Here is a 14,260-nt window from a genome sequence, read left to right on the forward strand (position 1 = left end):
TAAAACAAGAAATCTAGCAGATTAGACACAAACAGGCAGAATTTAAAAAGGACCTCTCTCCCTGCAGCTCCTGCCCTCAACAAACAAGTCCACGAAGAATGTTTTTGAAGAAAAATATTTTTAGAATAACCTTAAAGTTCTTGTATAACATTTCAGTTCAGAGTGGTAGGGAGTTGCACAAAATCAGGGCTAGGATAAAGAAAGTTGAACATCTAGGAGGCTCAAAACATGAATGAAAGGCAAAAGGAATGCTCAAAACAAAGACAGCATATAAATATGATGACATGTAAGGAATCGAGAAGTCTAGTAAATATTGAGCATATCCAGTACAAAAGGTTCCATGTCAGTGCTTCCCAAACTTTTATGCAAAGATCCCATTGTAAACACTTAAAAATTAATGTGACCCTACTATAATGATTAAAACAAAACCAACCTCCAGTCCCTCTTTCACTCTCAGCATGAAGACAGCAGCAACAGTGTCAGTGGTAGCACTAGTCAGCATAGGGCCCTATGTGTCAGTGTGCATTCACAGACCTGAGTATTCTGCATGGGAGGAAGGGGCAGGGACTGTGAACATTCACTGCCTCAAGGCCCCATGCTGACTGCCACTACAGGGCATAGGGAGAAGGTGCAGCCCTATTTCCTATGACTCCATCAACTAATGATGTGACCCTTTTTAGAGTCCCAACCCACAGTTTGGGAACAACTTCTATGTGCTAGTATAAGAATCCTATAAAAAGTGGGAAGGCAGTGATTTTGTTTTAGTAAGCGTGTGATATGGTCAAATTTATGAGCTTATCAATATTATCTAGAGAGACTATAAAGTATTGCAGTTTTTAACTTTTTATAAAAATTTAGTGCTCAGAATTGTGAATCATAGCCAGCCAGTGGATGAGCTGTCACTTTCCAATCATCACACCTCCTTTGTTACCTGCACACTAAATGTTCATGTATAAACATTACTACAAGACTTGCAGAGCTTTATCAATCATAGATGCAATCCCAATTGCATTTTCAAAAATGAAAGAAATTTTTTGTACTTCAAATATTATGATGGTAATTGCAACTTTGTTAATTAGTCTTGTAAGCTACAGAAGATGTTTCATGCTGCCAGATAAAATATCCACAAATTGAAAAAGTGAAGTGCAAAAGTGCTCCAAAAGAAAATATATTAGAAAACTCTAGAACTGTTTCTCAGCTTCTCAAATAGTTCTTGATGAATCTTGAAATACAAAAAGTATTTTCTAGCACCGGAAATGGCGCACGGGAAAATTGGAACTACTGCCAGGCTCCTGGGCTAGCCTGGCGTTAGGGCCGATTTGTCGCATGCCAAGCCAGCAGCAGCCTTACCATCCTTTGGTAAAAGGGCCCCAAGGCTATTTTATGAGGAATTACAGTAGTCAATTCACAAGATCCACCAGTGTGTGAACCAAAGCATATGGTGCTTTCATCTTGGTAATCTCATTTGCCTAAGTGCATGAAAAGAAACCCTGACAGTGGCTGAAAACTGGGCATCAAATGTCAGTTCATGGTGAGCAATACAACCCAGAATATTAACAAATCAGTAAGAGTGACTGGAGAGCCTAACAATCAAAGGGGGCGGGTGATGCTCAGAGCTCCTGCTAGTGTTAACATGCAGTTAATGCCGGATTTACATGCACATTATAAATGCCCAATGCTCAGAGGGCTCGAGCGCCAGTGTTAACGTGGGCACTAAAGATGCCTGAAAAGTGCATTAAAATGTATTTAAATAGATGCTAATGAGGTCAGTAGGTATTCCCTCCAAATGATCAGAGAGAAGCGCTGCAATATGTAGAAGCAAATGATAACCTGTAACGCCAGCTCAGAGGTCATGTAGAAGGTTTTGAGGACAGGATTTCTTGGCAAAATCTCACATTAAACGACAGGTTTTGTCTTATTTCACAAGCTGAAGGAAGCCCATGGTAGTCTGAAGTGTAAATGATGAGAAACAAACATGCATGTGTCTGATCAAAAGTGACAGCACATAGTGCCAGTTTTTTAAAGTGCAAACAATTTTTGAAAGGCTTATTAAAAGCACTTATGTTTTTTGTCTGGGCATGCACTCGAGCCACACTTACTGCTAAAGCTTTGTGCACATGTGCTGGGCACGTTCCTCCCCCTACTTCTGGTTTACTAGTGTAAATTTACCACACATTTGCATATGTTTTTCTTCAGTCATCACTTAACTATTTAATTATTTCTTTGCGCTTTTTTTACATTATGGACTTTAGCGCCCAGCTTTGAACACTGATGAGAAAACCAATCTAGAGGCTCTGCCAGTAATCTATATTGCCTCTGGGGCCGATGCTGAAAGGCCAGGCACTAAAGGCCACTACGCAAACCCCATAGCAGAACAACAGCACAGAAACCTACCTAACTATGCTGTATTTTGATAAAAACTTTAATCGCATGACTAACAGTATGTCCCCCTCCCCCCCACTGCAGTGCCTTGTTACCCTGGGCAAGTCACTTAACTCTCCATTGCCCAGAGTCACAAGGAGCTGCAGTGGGAAAAAAATAACATACTTTTAATCACTTGACCTATGAGCTGCTTTTGTTTCAACCTTATTGATCATCAACTTCTGCATGATCATCTCCAGTCAATTGGCCTTTCTAGTCCCACCCTCTTGGTTCAATTCATTCCTCTCTGATCGTATCTATTCGTTACAATCTCTCCACTGAGCTACCCCTTCATTGTGGGGTGCCACAAGGCTCAGTTCTCTTTCCTTTGCTCGATTCTTCATCTATGCAGATAATCTGATAGTTTTTTCTACATCTCCACTCTTACCAAACTTGGCACCACCTCAAGCAGCATTGCTTTTACTCTCGGATTGGTTAGTATCTCATAAATTCATTCTTAACCCCTCCAAAATGACAGCATGTTGGATCTCTGGTTTCTCAGTTGTCCTTTCTCATCCTGTTACTCTCTTTGGCCTCCAGATTTCTCCATAACACCCTTCCAATACCTAGGTATAATTGATTCCAAACTCTCCTTTGAAAAGCAAATTTTACAAATAGTTAAAAAGGGGGGGGGGGGGGTTCTGGTTGCGTTGGATTCGGGCTGCTAGATATTATTTAGATTTTTCCTCAAGCCATACCTTGATTCAAGCTTATATCACGTCTCATATAGATTACTGTAATACAGTTCATGCAGGTTTCCCTAAAATTCAACTATATCGCCTACAAACATTACAAATTTGGCAGCCAGGATGTCTTATAAAGCTAAACACTATGATCCCAGGAGGGAGTGGAAAACATGAAAAAGGATCTGAGGAAGCTAGAAGAGTGGTCTAAGGTTTGGCAATTACAATTCAATGCGAAGAAATGCAAATTGATGCACTTAGGGAATAGAAATCCACGGGAGATGTATGTGTTAGGCGGTGAGAGTCTGATAGGTATGGACGGGGAGAGGGATCTTGGGGTGATAGTATCTGAGGATTTGAAGGCGACGAAACAGTGTGACAAGGCAGTGGCCGTAGCTAGAAGGTTGTTAGGCTGTATAGAGAGAGGTGTGACCAGCAGAAGAAAGGGGGTGTTGATGCCCCTGTATAAGTCGTTGGTGAGGCCCCACCTGGAGTATTGTGTTCAGTTTTGGAGGCCGTATCTTGCTAAGGATGTAAAAAGAATTGAAGCGGTGCAAAGAAAAGCTACAAGAATGGTATGGGATTTGCGTTACAAGACGTATGAGGAGAGACTTGCTGACCTAAACATGTATACTCTGGAGGAAAGGAGAAACAGGGGGTGATATACAGACGTTCAAATATTTGAAAGGTATTAATCCGCAAATGAACCTTTTCCGGAGATGTGAAGGCGGTAGAACGAGAGGACATGAAATGAGATTGAAGGGGGCAGACTCAAGAAAAATGTCAGGAACTATTTTTTCACAGAGAGAGTAGTGGATGCTTGGAATGCCCTCCCGCGGTAACGGAATTCAAACATGCGTGGGATAAACATAAAGGAATCCTGTTCAAAAGGAATGGATCCTCAGGAGCTTAGCCGAGATTGGGTGGCAGAGCCGGTGGTGGGAGGCGGGGCTGGTGGTTGGGAGGCGGGGATAGTGCTGGGCAGACTTATACGGTCTGTGCCAGAGCCGGTGGTGGGAGGCGGGACTGGTGGTTGGGAGGCGGGGATAGTGCTGGGCAGACTTATACGGTCTGTGCCCTGAAGAGGACAGGTACAAATCAAAATAGGGTATACACAAAAAGTAGCACATATGAGTTTATCTTGTTGGGCAGACTGGATGGACCGTGCATGTCTTTTTCTGCCGTCATCTACTATGTTACGTCATGCAAGGTTCTCCGAGGACAAGCAGGCTGCTTGTTCTCACGACTGGGTGACGTCCGCGGCAGCCCCCACCAACCGGAAAGAAGCTTCGCGGGACGGTCGGCACGCAGGGCACGCCCGCCGCGCATGCGCGGCCGTCTTCCCGCCCGTGCGCGACCGCTCCCGCCAGTTCCTTTTTTTCTGCGTCTGGAGAGAGTTGTGCTTTGCCGCTCTCTCTGTTTCAGCCGCCGGAATTTCGATCGCGTTTACGCGGATCGTCGCTTTTCTTTTTCTCTTTTGTTTTGGGTTATCGCCGGTTTCCTTTTCAAAAAAAAAAAAAAAAAACCTGAGCGTGTGGAGCACGCGCTCCCCTTTTCCCTTGCTTCCAGCGGGGACGCCGCGTTGCGGCCTAGTGGCCGCTCGGTCGTTTCTTTTTTCGAGGTGTGATTCCAGCCACCATTGACGACTTTGACTTCGCAGACGCGATTTTTCCGTCGATGTCCTCGAAGGTCCCGAGTGGATTTAAAAAGTGTGGTCGCTGCGGCCGGCCGATCTCGCAGACCGACACCCACGCTTGGTGGCTCCAGTGCCTCGGGCCGGAGCACAATATCAAGTCGTGTTCCCTGTGTCTCGGTCTCCGAAAACGGACTCAGGTTGCGAGGCAAGTTCTGCGGGACCGTCTTTTTGGAACTTGCGCTGGCCCCTCGACGTCGACCTCGACGGCATCGGTACCGACGCCCGGTCCTTCGGTACCGGTATCGATGCCCGAGACATCGGCACCGATGGCATCGACCCCAGGAGAACAGGTCCCGTCGGCCCGCCGGTCCTCCGGTGAGAGTGGAGGTGAGAGGCCGCGTGGGCAGTCGGCCCCGGTCACTCCCTCAGCTCGTGGGCCACGGGACCGAACCCTGTCTGACCCGGTACCTCGAGACCGAGGGGGATCGACCTCCTCCTCCTCCATGCCTTCCGGCGCCGGTGACGGGCATCGCAAGAAGGATAAGAAGCGTCGTCACCGGTCGCCCTCGGTGCATCCGGATATCGGAGAGGAGGCGACGCCGAAGCGTACTCGTCGAGAGGAGAGGTCCCCGTCGGTTGTGGAGGTACCGACGCGTCGGGGTTCCGGCACCTCGGTGCCGTCTCCTGGCCCCCATCAGCTTCTGACGCCGACACCCCTACCGGCCCCACCGCCTTTCCCGGCAGCGGGCCTGGACGAGTGCCTCAGAGCCATTCTTCCGGGGATCCTGGAAGGGCTGATGCGCCAGGCTGTGCGATGTCTGTGGCGCCGGCGAGCTCTAGCCCGGCGCCGGGGCCGTCGACACCGCCGCCGCTTGCGGCGCCGGTCTCGACCGCCACGCAGGTGGAGTCCCCGTCGACGTCGATGGAGGGAGCTCCGTCCCCGCCGGCACGGGAGTCCACCGCTCGACGACACCGAGACCCTGGTGCCTCGACGTCGAGCCGGGCCCGGTTCAGGACTCAGCTACATGAGCTTATGTCCGATACCGAGGATGAGGACTCGTGGGGGGAAGAGGAGGACCCTAGATATTTCTCCTCAGAGGAGTCTACGGGCCTTCCCTCGGACCCCACGCCTTCACCGGAGAGGAAGCTCTCACCTCCCGAGAGTCTCTCCTTTGCCTCCTTTGTGCGGGATATGTCTATTAGCATTCCCTTCCCCGTGGTCTCTGTGGAAGAGCCGAGGGCCGAGATGCTCGAGGTCCTCGACTATCCATCACCACCTAGAGAGTCCTCCACGGTGCCGCTGCACAATGTCCTCAAAGAGACACTGCTTCGGAACTGGGTGCGACCGTTAACTAACCCCACCATTCCCAAGAAAGCAGAGTCCCAATACAGGATCCACTCCGACCCAGAGTTAATGCGGCCCCAATTGCCCCATGACTCGGCGGTCGTGGATTCTGCTCTCAAGAGAGCACGGAGTTCAAGGGATACCGCCTCGGCGCCCCCGGGGCGGGAGTCTCGCACTCTGGACTCGTTTGGGAGGAAGACCTACCAATCCTCCATGCTCGTGACCCGCATCCAGTCATACCTGCTCTATATGAGCATTCACATGCGGACCTATGTGCAACAACTGGCGGACCTGGTCGAGAAGCTCCCGCCGGAGCAGTCCAGGCCTTATCAGGAGGTGGTCAGGCAGCTGAAGGCGTGCAGAAAGTTCCTGTCCAGGGGTATCTATGACACCTGTGACGTGGCATCTCGTGCTGCGGCCCAAGGTATAGTGATGCGCAGGCTCTCATGGCTGCGTGCCTCTGACCTGGACAACCGCACCCAGCAGAGACTGGCCGACATCCCTTGCCGGGGGGATAACATTTTCGGTGAGAAGGTCGAGCAGATGGTGGACCAACTGCACCAGCGGGAAACCGCCCTCGACAAACTCTCCCACCGGGCGCTTTCAGCATCCACCTCCACAGGTGGACGTTTTTCCCGGGCCCGGCAGGCTGCACCCTATTCTTTTGCAAAGCGTAGGTACAACCAGCCGGCCCGAAGGCCTCGTCAGGCACAGGGACAGCCCCAGCGCGCTCGTTCCCGTCAACAGCGTGCGCCTAAGCAGCCCCCTGCGCCTCCACAGCAAAAGCCAGGGACGGGCTTTTGACTGGATCCACGGGAACATAGCCGCCCTCAAAGTGTCCGTACCGGACGATCTGCCGGTCGGGGGGAGGTTAAAATTTTTTCACCAAAGGTGGCCTCTCATAACCTCCGACCAGTGGGTTCTCCAAATAGTGCGGTGCGGATACGCCCTGAATTTGGCCTCCCTGCCTCCAAATTGTCCTCCGGGAGCTCAATCCTTCAGCTCCCATCACAAGCAGGTACTTGCAGAGGAACTCTCCGCCCTTCTCAGCGCCAATGCGGTCGAGCCCGTTCCACCCGGGCAGGAAGGGCAGGGATTCTATTCCAGGTACTTCCTTGTGGAAAAGAAAACAGGGGGGATGCGTCCCATCCTAGACCTGAGAGGCCTGAACAAATTCCTGGTCAAAGAAAAGTTCAGGATGCTTTCCTTGGGCACCCTTCTGCCAATGATTCAGAAAAACGATTGGCTATGTTCCCTGGATTTAAAGGATGCATATACTCACATCCCGATACTGCCAGCTCACAGACAGTATCTCAGATTCCGCCTGGGCGCACGGCACTTTCAGTATTGTGTGCTGCCCTTTGGGCTCGCCTCCGCCCCACGAATGTTTACAAAGTGCCTCGTGGTGGTGGCGGCGTACCTACGCAGGCTGGGAGTGCACGTGTTCCCATATCTCGACGATTGGCTGGTCAAGAACACCTCGGAGGCGGGAGCCCTCCGGTCCATGCAGTGCACTATTCAACTCCTGGAGCTGCTGGGGTTTGTGATAAATTACCCAAAGTCCCATCTCCAGCCAACCCAGTCTCTGGAATTCATAGGAGCTCTGCTGAATGCCCAGACGGCTCAGGCCTTCCTTCCCGAAGCGAGGGCCAACAACCTCCTGTCTCTCGCTTCGCGGGCCAGAGCGTCTCAGCAGGTCACAGCTCGGCAGATGTTGAGACTTCTGGGTCATATGGCCTCCACAGTTCATGTGACTCCCATGGCTCGTCTTCACATGAGATCTGCTCAATGGACCCTAGCTTCCCAGTGGTTCCAAGCCGCCGGGAATCTAGAAGATGTCATCCGCCTCTCCACCAGTTGCCGCACTTCACTGCTCTGGTGGACCATCCGGACCAATTTGACTCTGGGACGTCCATTCCAAATTCCGCAGCCCACGAAGGTGCTGACGACGGATGCATCTCGCCTGGGTTGGGGAGCTCATGTCGATGGGCTTCACACCCAGGGTCTGTGGTCCCTCCAGGAAAAGGATCTGCAGATCAACCTCCTGGAGCTCCGAGCGATCTGGAACGCGCTGAAGGCTTTCAGAGATCGGCTGTCCTGCCAAATTATCCAAATTCGGACAGACAATCAGGTTGCAATGTATTACGTCAACAAGCAGGGGGGCACCGGATCTCGCCCCCGTGTCAGGAAGCCGTCGGGATGTGGCGTTGGGCGTGCCGGTTCGGCATGCTTCTCCAAGCCACGTACCTGGCAGGCGTAAACAACAGTCTGGCCGACAGACTAAGCAGAGTCATGCAACCGCACGAGTGGTCGCTCCATTCCAGAGTGGTACGCAAGATCTTCCGAGAGTGGGGCACCCCCTCGGTGGACCTTTTCGCCTCTCGGACCAACCACAAGCTGCCTCTGTTCTGTTCCAGACTTCAGACACACGGCAGGCTAGCGTCAGATGCCTTTCTCCTTCATTGGGGGACCGGCCTCCTGTATGCTTATCCTCCCATACCTTTGGTGGGGAAGACCTTACTGAAGCTCAAGCAAGACCGCGGCACCATGATTCTGATCGCGCCCTTTTGGCCTCGTCAGATCTGGTTTCCTCTTCTTCTGGAGTTGTCCTCCGAAGAACCGTGGAGATTGGAGTGTTTTCCGACTCTCATCTCGCAGAACGACGGAGCGTTGCTGCACCCCAACCTTCAATCCCTGGCTCTCACGGCCTGGATGTTGAGGGCGTAGACTTCGCTGCGTTGGGTCTGTCTGAGGGTGTCTCCCGTGTCTTGCTTGCCTCTAGGAAGGATTCCACTAAAAAGAGTTACTTTTTCAAGTGGAGGAGGTTTGTCGTTTGGTGTGAGAGCAAGGCCCTAGAACCTCGTTCTTGTCCTGCACAGAACCTGCTTGAATACCTCTGCACTTATCAGAGTCTGGTCTCAAGACCAACTCAGTAAGGAATCACCTTAGTGCGATTAGTGCTTACCATTATCGTGTGGAAGGTAAAGCCATCTCTGGAGAGCCCTTAGTAGTTCGATTCATGAGAGGCTTGCTCTTGTCAAAGCCCCCTATCAAGCCTCCCACAGTGTCATGGGATCTCAACGTCGTCCTCACCCAGCTGATGAAACCTCCTTTTGAGCCACTGAATACCTGCCATCTGAAGTACTTGACCTGGAAGGTCATTTTCTTGGTGGCAGTTACTTCAGCTCGTAGGGTCAGTGAGCTTCAAGCCCTAGTAGCTCACGCTCCATATACCAAATTTCATCATAACAGAGTAGTGCTCCGCACCCACCCGAAGTTCCTGCCGAAGGTGGTGTCGGAGTTCCATCTTAACCAGTCAATTGTCTTGCCAACATTCTTCCCCAGGCCGCATACCCGCCCTGCTGAACGTCAGTTGCACACATTGGACTGCAAGAGAGCATTGGCCTTCTACTTGGAGCGGACACAGCCCCACAGACAGTCCGCCCAATTGTTTATTTCTTTTGACCCTAACAGGCTAGGGGTCGCTGTCGGGAAACGCACCATCTCCAATTGGCTAGCAGATTGCATTTCCTTCACTTACGCCCAGGCTGGGCTGGCTCTTGAGGGTCATGTCACGGCTCATAGTGTTAGAGCCATGGCAGCGTCGGTGGCCCACTTGAAGTCAGCCACTATTGAAGAGATTTGCAAGGCTGCGACGTGGTCATCTGTCCACACATTCACATCACATTACTGCCTCCAGCAGGATACCCGACGCGACAGTCGGTTCGGGCAGTCGGTGCTGCAGAATCTGTTTGGGGTGTAAATCCAACTCCACCCTCCAGGACCCGAATTTATTCTGGTCAGGCTGCACTCTCAGTTAGTTGTTCTTCGTAGGTCAATTTCTGTTATACCCTCGCCGTTGCGAGGTTCAATTGACCTGGGTTCTTGTTTTGAGTGAGCCTGAGAGCTAGGGATACCCCAGTCGTGAGAACAAGCAGCCTGCTTGTCCTCGGAGAAAGTGAATGATACATACCTGTAGCAGGTGTTCTCCGAGGACAGCAGGCTGATTGTTCTCACCTACCCTCCCTCCTCCCCTTTGGAGTTGTGTGTTTCATCTTTTTGCTAGTCATTCAACTGGCGGGAGCGGTCGCGCACAGGCGGGAAGACGGCCGCGCATGCGCGGTGGGCGTGCCCTGCGTGCCGACCGTCCCGCGAAGCTTCTTTCCGGTTGGTGGGGGCTGCCGCGGACGTCACCCAGTCGTGAGAACAATCAGCCTGCTGTCCTCGGAGAACACCTGCTACAGGTATGTATCATTCACTTTCTACGTTAGGAGTTACGGACCAAGAAAGGGATCTGGGTGTCGTCGTCGATAACACGCTGAAACCTTCTGCTCAGTGTGCTGCTGCGGCTAGGAAAGCGAATAGAATGTTGGGTGGTATTAGGAAAGGTATGGAAAACAGGTGTGAGGATGTTATAATGCCGTTGTATCACTCCATGGTGCGACCGCACCTTGAGTATTGTGTTCAATTCTGGTCGCCGCATCTCAAGAAAGATATAGTAGAATTGGAAAAGGTGCAGCGAAGGGCGGCTAAAATGATAGCGGGGTCGCTGGACATGGCTGGCTGCAGGGGAGACAGGAGAGAGGAGGGACGCTGCACATGCGTGCCTGCAGGGGGACAGGAGGGATGCTGAGGGGGGGGCCTGAGACCACATGGGTGTCTACAGGGGAAGCAGGGGAGACAGGAAGGACGCAGCAGGGGGAGAGGAGGGTTGATGGACATGGGTGGCTGCAGGGGGAACACGGGGAGAGGAGGGTCGCTGCACATGCCTGGCTGCAAGGGGGCAGGGGAGAGGGAGGGGTGAGGGGGTTCCTCACACCACACACACAGTCACTCATTCTCTGTCTGCCACATACACTCTCACTCACACACTCACTGTCTTTGTCCCTCTCTCTCACACAGTGTCACACAGAAACACAAACACTGTCTCTCACACACTCTCTCTCTCGCACAAACACATACACTCTCTCTCTCTCACATTCTCTCTCTGACACACACGCTCCATCTCTCACACACGCTCTTTCTGAAACATACACTCCAAGGAAAACCTTGCTAGCGCCCGTTTCATTTCTAACAGAAACGGGCCTTTTTTACTAGTATAAAATAATGAGTGGAGTGGAACAGGTGGATGTGAAGCGTCTGTTCACGCTTTCCAAAAATACTGATGGCACTAATAGATCTTTTAGGTTTTTTTCACGTTTATATGCTACTAGTAGCTCTTTGTTATCAAAAGCAGGGATGCCTTGTATTAGATGCCAGTGTTTCCTAATAATCTTAACAATAGGATTGGACATATGATTGAATGGAAGTGTGCATACAATTTTGTCATTACTTTTCTTCTTAGCTGGTTGTAACAATGCAGATCTTGAAATCCCAGAGGCTCTTACAAACCCTTTATTAATGTGCTTCAATGGGTAACCTCTCTCGTGAAAACGTCTTATCAAATCTTGGGACCTAAGATGATAGGTGCAGGGATCAGAACATAATCTTCTTAACCGCAAGAACTGACTATAAGGTAAATTCTTCTTCAGGGATGAACTGTGACAGCTGTTACATCTTAAAAATTTATTGACATCTGTCGGTTTGCGGTAGATGTCAGTGATAAATTTGCCGGAAAATGTAGTGAAGGCGGTTAGCTTAGCAGAGTTTAAAAAGGGGTTGGACGTTTCCTAAAGGACAAGTCCATAAACCGCTACTAAACGGACTTGGAAAAATCCAAAATCCCAGGAATAACATGTATAGAATGTTTGTACTTTTGGGAAGCTTGCCAGGTGCCCTTGGCCTGGATTGGCCGCTGTCGTGGACAAGATGCTGGGCTCGATGGACCCTTGGTCTTTTCCCAGTATGGCATTACTTATGTACTTATGATCCAGTAACACCACTTCTCATGAAATTACATTGGTTACCGGTTTTATATTGGATTTGGTTCAAGGTTCTTCTCATGCACAAAACATTACTCAGGTAAGCCGTCTTATCTCTCTGTACTTATTTCTTATACACCTTATGTCTACTTCGATCTCTGGATTCCAGTCATTTAGTGCTACCTTCTCCCAGGCAGGCTAATTATGAGTCCACCCATGTATCAGCCTTCTTTATTCTTTCCCCAAGTTTTTGGAATGGTCTCCTCCTATATATTAGAAATTAACTCTTCCCTTACTAAATTTAAGGTGAAACTAGAAACCTACTACTTACAGATGGCGTGTAAGGCCAATCCGCCCTGAGAGAGTGTATTCTGTGATCGGCCTAGAGGACATATACCTTTTTCTTTCTCTTTTCACCTTCCCCTCTATCTTCCCCATAGTAAATGAATGAATGTACTCTTTCCTGTTAATTATGGCATTCCTTTCCCTTTATTTTATTTTGATATTTGTTAATCGCTTTGATCTTGATTGATGTAAAGGTGGTATATCAAGCCTTAAATAAACAAAAGCAAATATTACACATTTTAATCAAAATGCAACCTTTAAAAAATTAAAGAATGAAAAGATAAGAAATACAAAATACAGATTGAAAAATTACAAATTCAAGAATCTAAATCAGCCTGCAGAATAGCTATAAACAGCCTTACAGTCTTCACAGCCTACTTCATAAAAGCAAGCTTGTACCTAACCAATGCTTTTGAAGCAAATGACATTCAAATTTTATACACAGATAATTCACACTATTAAGCTTGAAAGCAAGTGGAGGAATGTGTCTGGCACATGCACACAAATTTCGCAGTAAGCACGGCTCTTGTGCACATGACAAAGACAAAACCAAAAGTGCAAGAACACCACAGTGCTGTTCTACACCTTTAAATATGAGCTTTTTAAAAAAAAATGCAACTTACATTTTTGAAAGGCTCATATTTAAGTGCAGAAAAAACAGGTGCTGATTTGTGCTTCAGCTTTTGCTGGGACTGACACACATTTGTTTCTATCAGCACTTAGAAGCTGCACAAGCTTCCTTCTGCTTCCAAAAGAAGACAAAACCAGCAGTTTAATGTGGGCTTTGTAGCACTGCCATCTAAGCATTGTGAAGGAATAGTAACTGACCTAATTTGCATCTATTTAAATATACCAACACTCCAGCCCTTTGAGCATTCTGCACACATTAACAGCGCTATCATTAGTTTTGAGCATCAGCCCCTAAGGATTAAGGTAACTGCTGGTCAGCCAGTGAGCTGCTATAGCCAAACATGTAGTAAGAGAGCTGAGATCTGGACTAACCAGGTTAGTTTATAATTGACTAAGTGAATGATATTTGTGTAGTAGTGCCTGTTTATCTCAAGGCCCTGAATTATGGGAATTTGAGAGATCAAATGTGCCTCTAGGAGAGAGTTGAGAAGCACTGGTCTATCAAATCAAAAGCAGAGAAGAGGTCCAGGGGAGACCACAGATACAAATTTGCTGAGTTCATAACGCTTTGAATTTCACTCAGCATTTGTCAGGACAGTCTTTGTGCTATATCTTAGTCTAAATCCAGATTGCAGAGGATGCACGGTGTTAGATTTTTCAATGAAGTCCAAAAAGTGGGGGGGGGGGGGAATCCTTCCTTTATTATTTTTACAGTTCATTTTTGTTTTGAATTGAAATGAGATGTTTAAAAAAAAACACAAAACATAAATTTCCACAAAAAAACAATTTATAAAACAACAAAGCAAGCAATTTAATATTTAAACCATATTAAGATAACTAGCATCTAACAAAATTCTCTACTGGTGCCCAGATTAATGTGTATAGTTAAAGAGCACTCCTTTTCTCACTCAGAATTTACTGCGTAGAATAGATAAATTACAAGCATGATTCCACCAGGCATTTGATGATACAGAATTGGCTTTCCAGCATCAAAGTATGGTTTTCAATGTAACAATGAGAAGGAAATCCAACAACTTAGTGGATTCCCCAGATTAATTAAGATGCTTTGACAAGCACTGCCAAATGACAATAGTGTAGTTAGAATCCAAAATTTCACAAATATGACAGCTACATGTAAGACCAGAAGGTATCTAAATTGGAACAGTGAAATAGCATATGAGCCAGCATACTCTTCTGCATCCTATATGGCCATCAATTGGGATTTGTAGATTTATCAATATTCTTCATTTTGACCAGATCTGAATAGTAGTGCCCCCAAAAGCCTTCCATTGTTGTTCAGAGAGTTGGCAAGATGTTTCCATCTCCCTTACCTTCTTGG

Source organism: Microcaecilia unicolor, chromosome 3, assembly GCF_901765095.1.
Source record: "Microcaecilia unicolor chromosome 3, aMicUni1.1, whole genome shotgun sequence".
Taxonomy (NCBI): domain Eukaryota; kingdom Metazoa; phylum Chordata; class Amphibia; order Gymnophiona; family Siphonopidae; genus Microcaecilia; species Microcaecilia unicolor.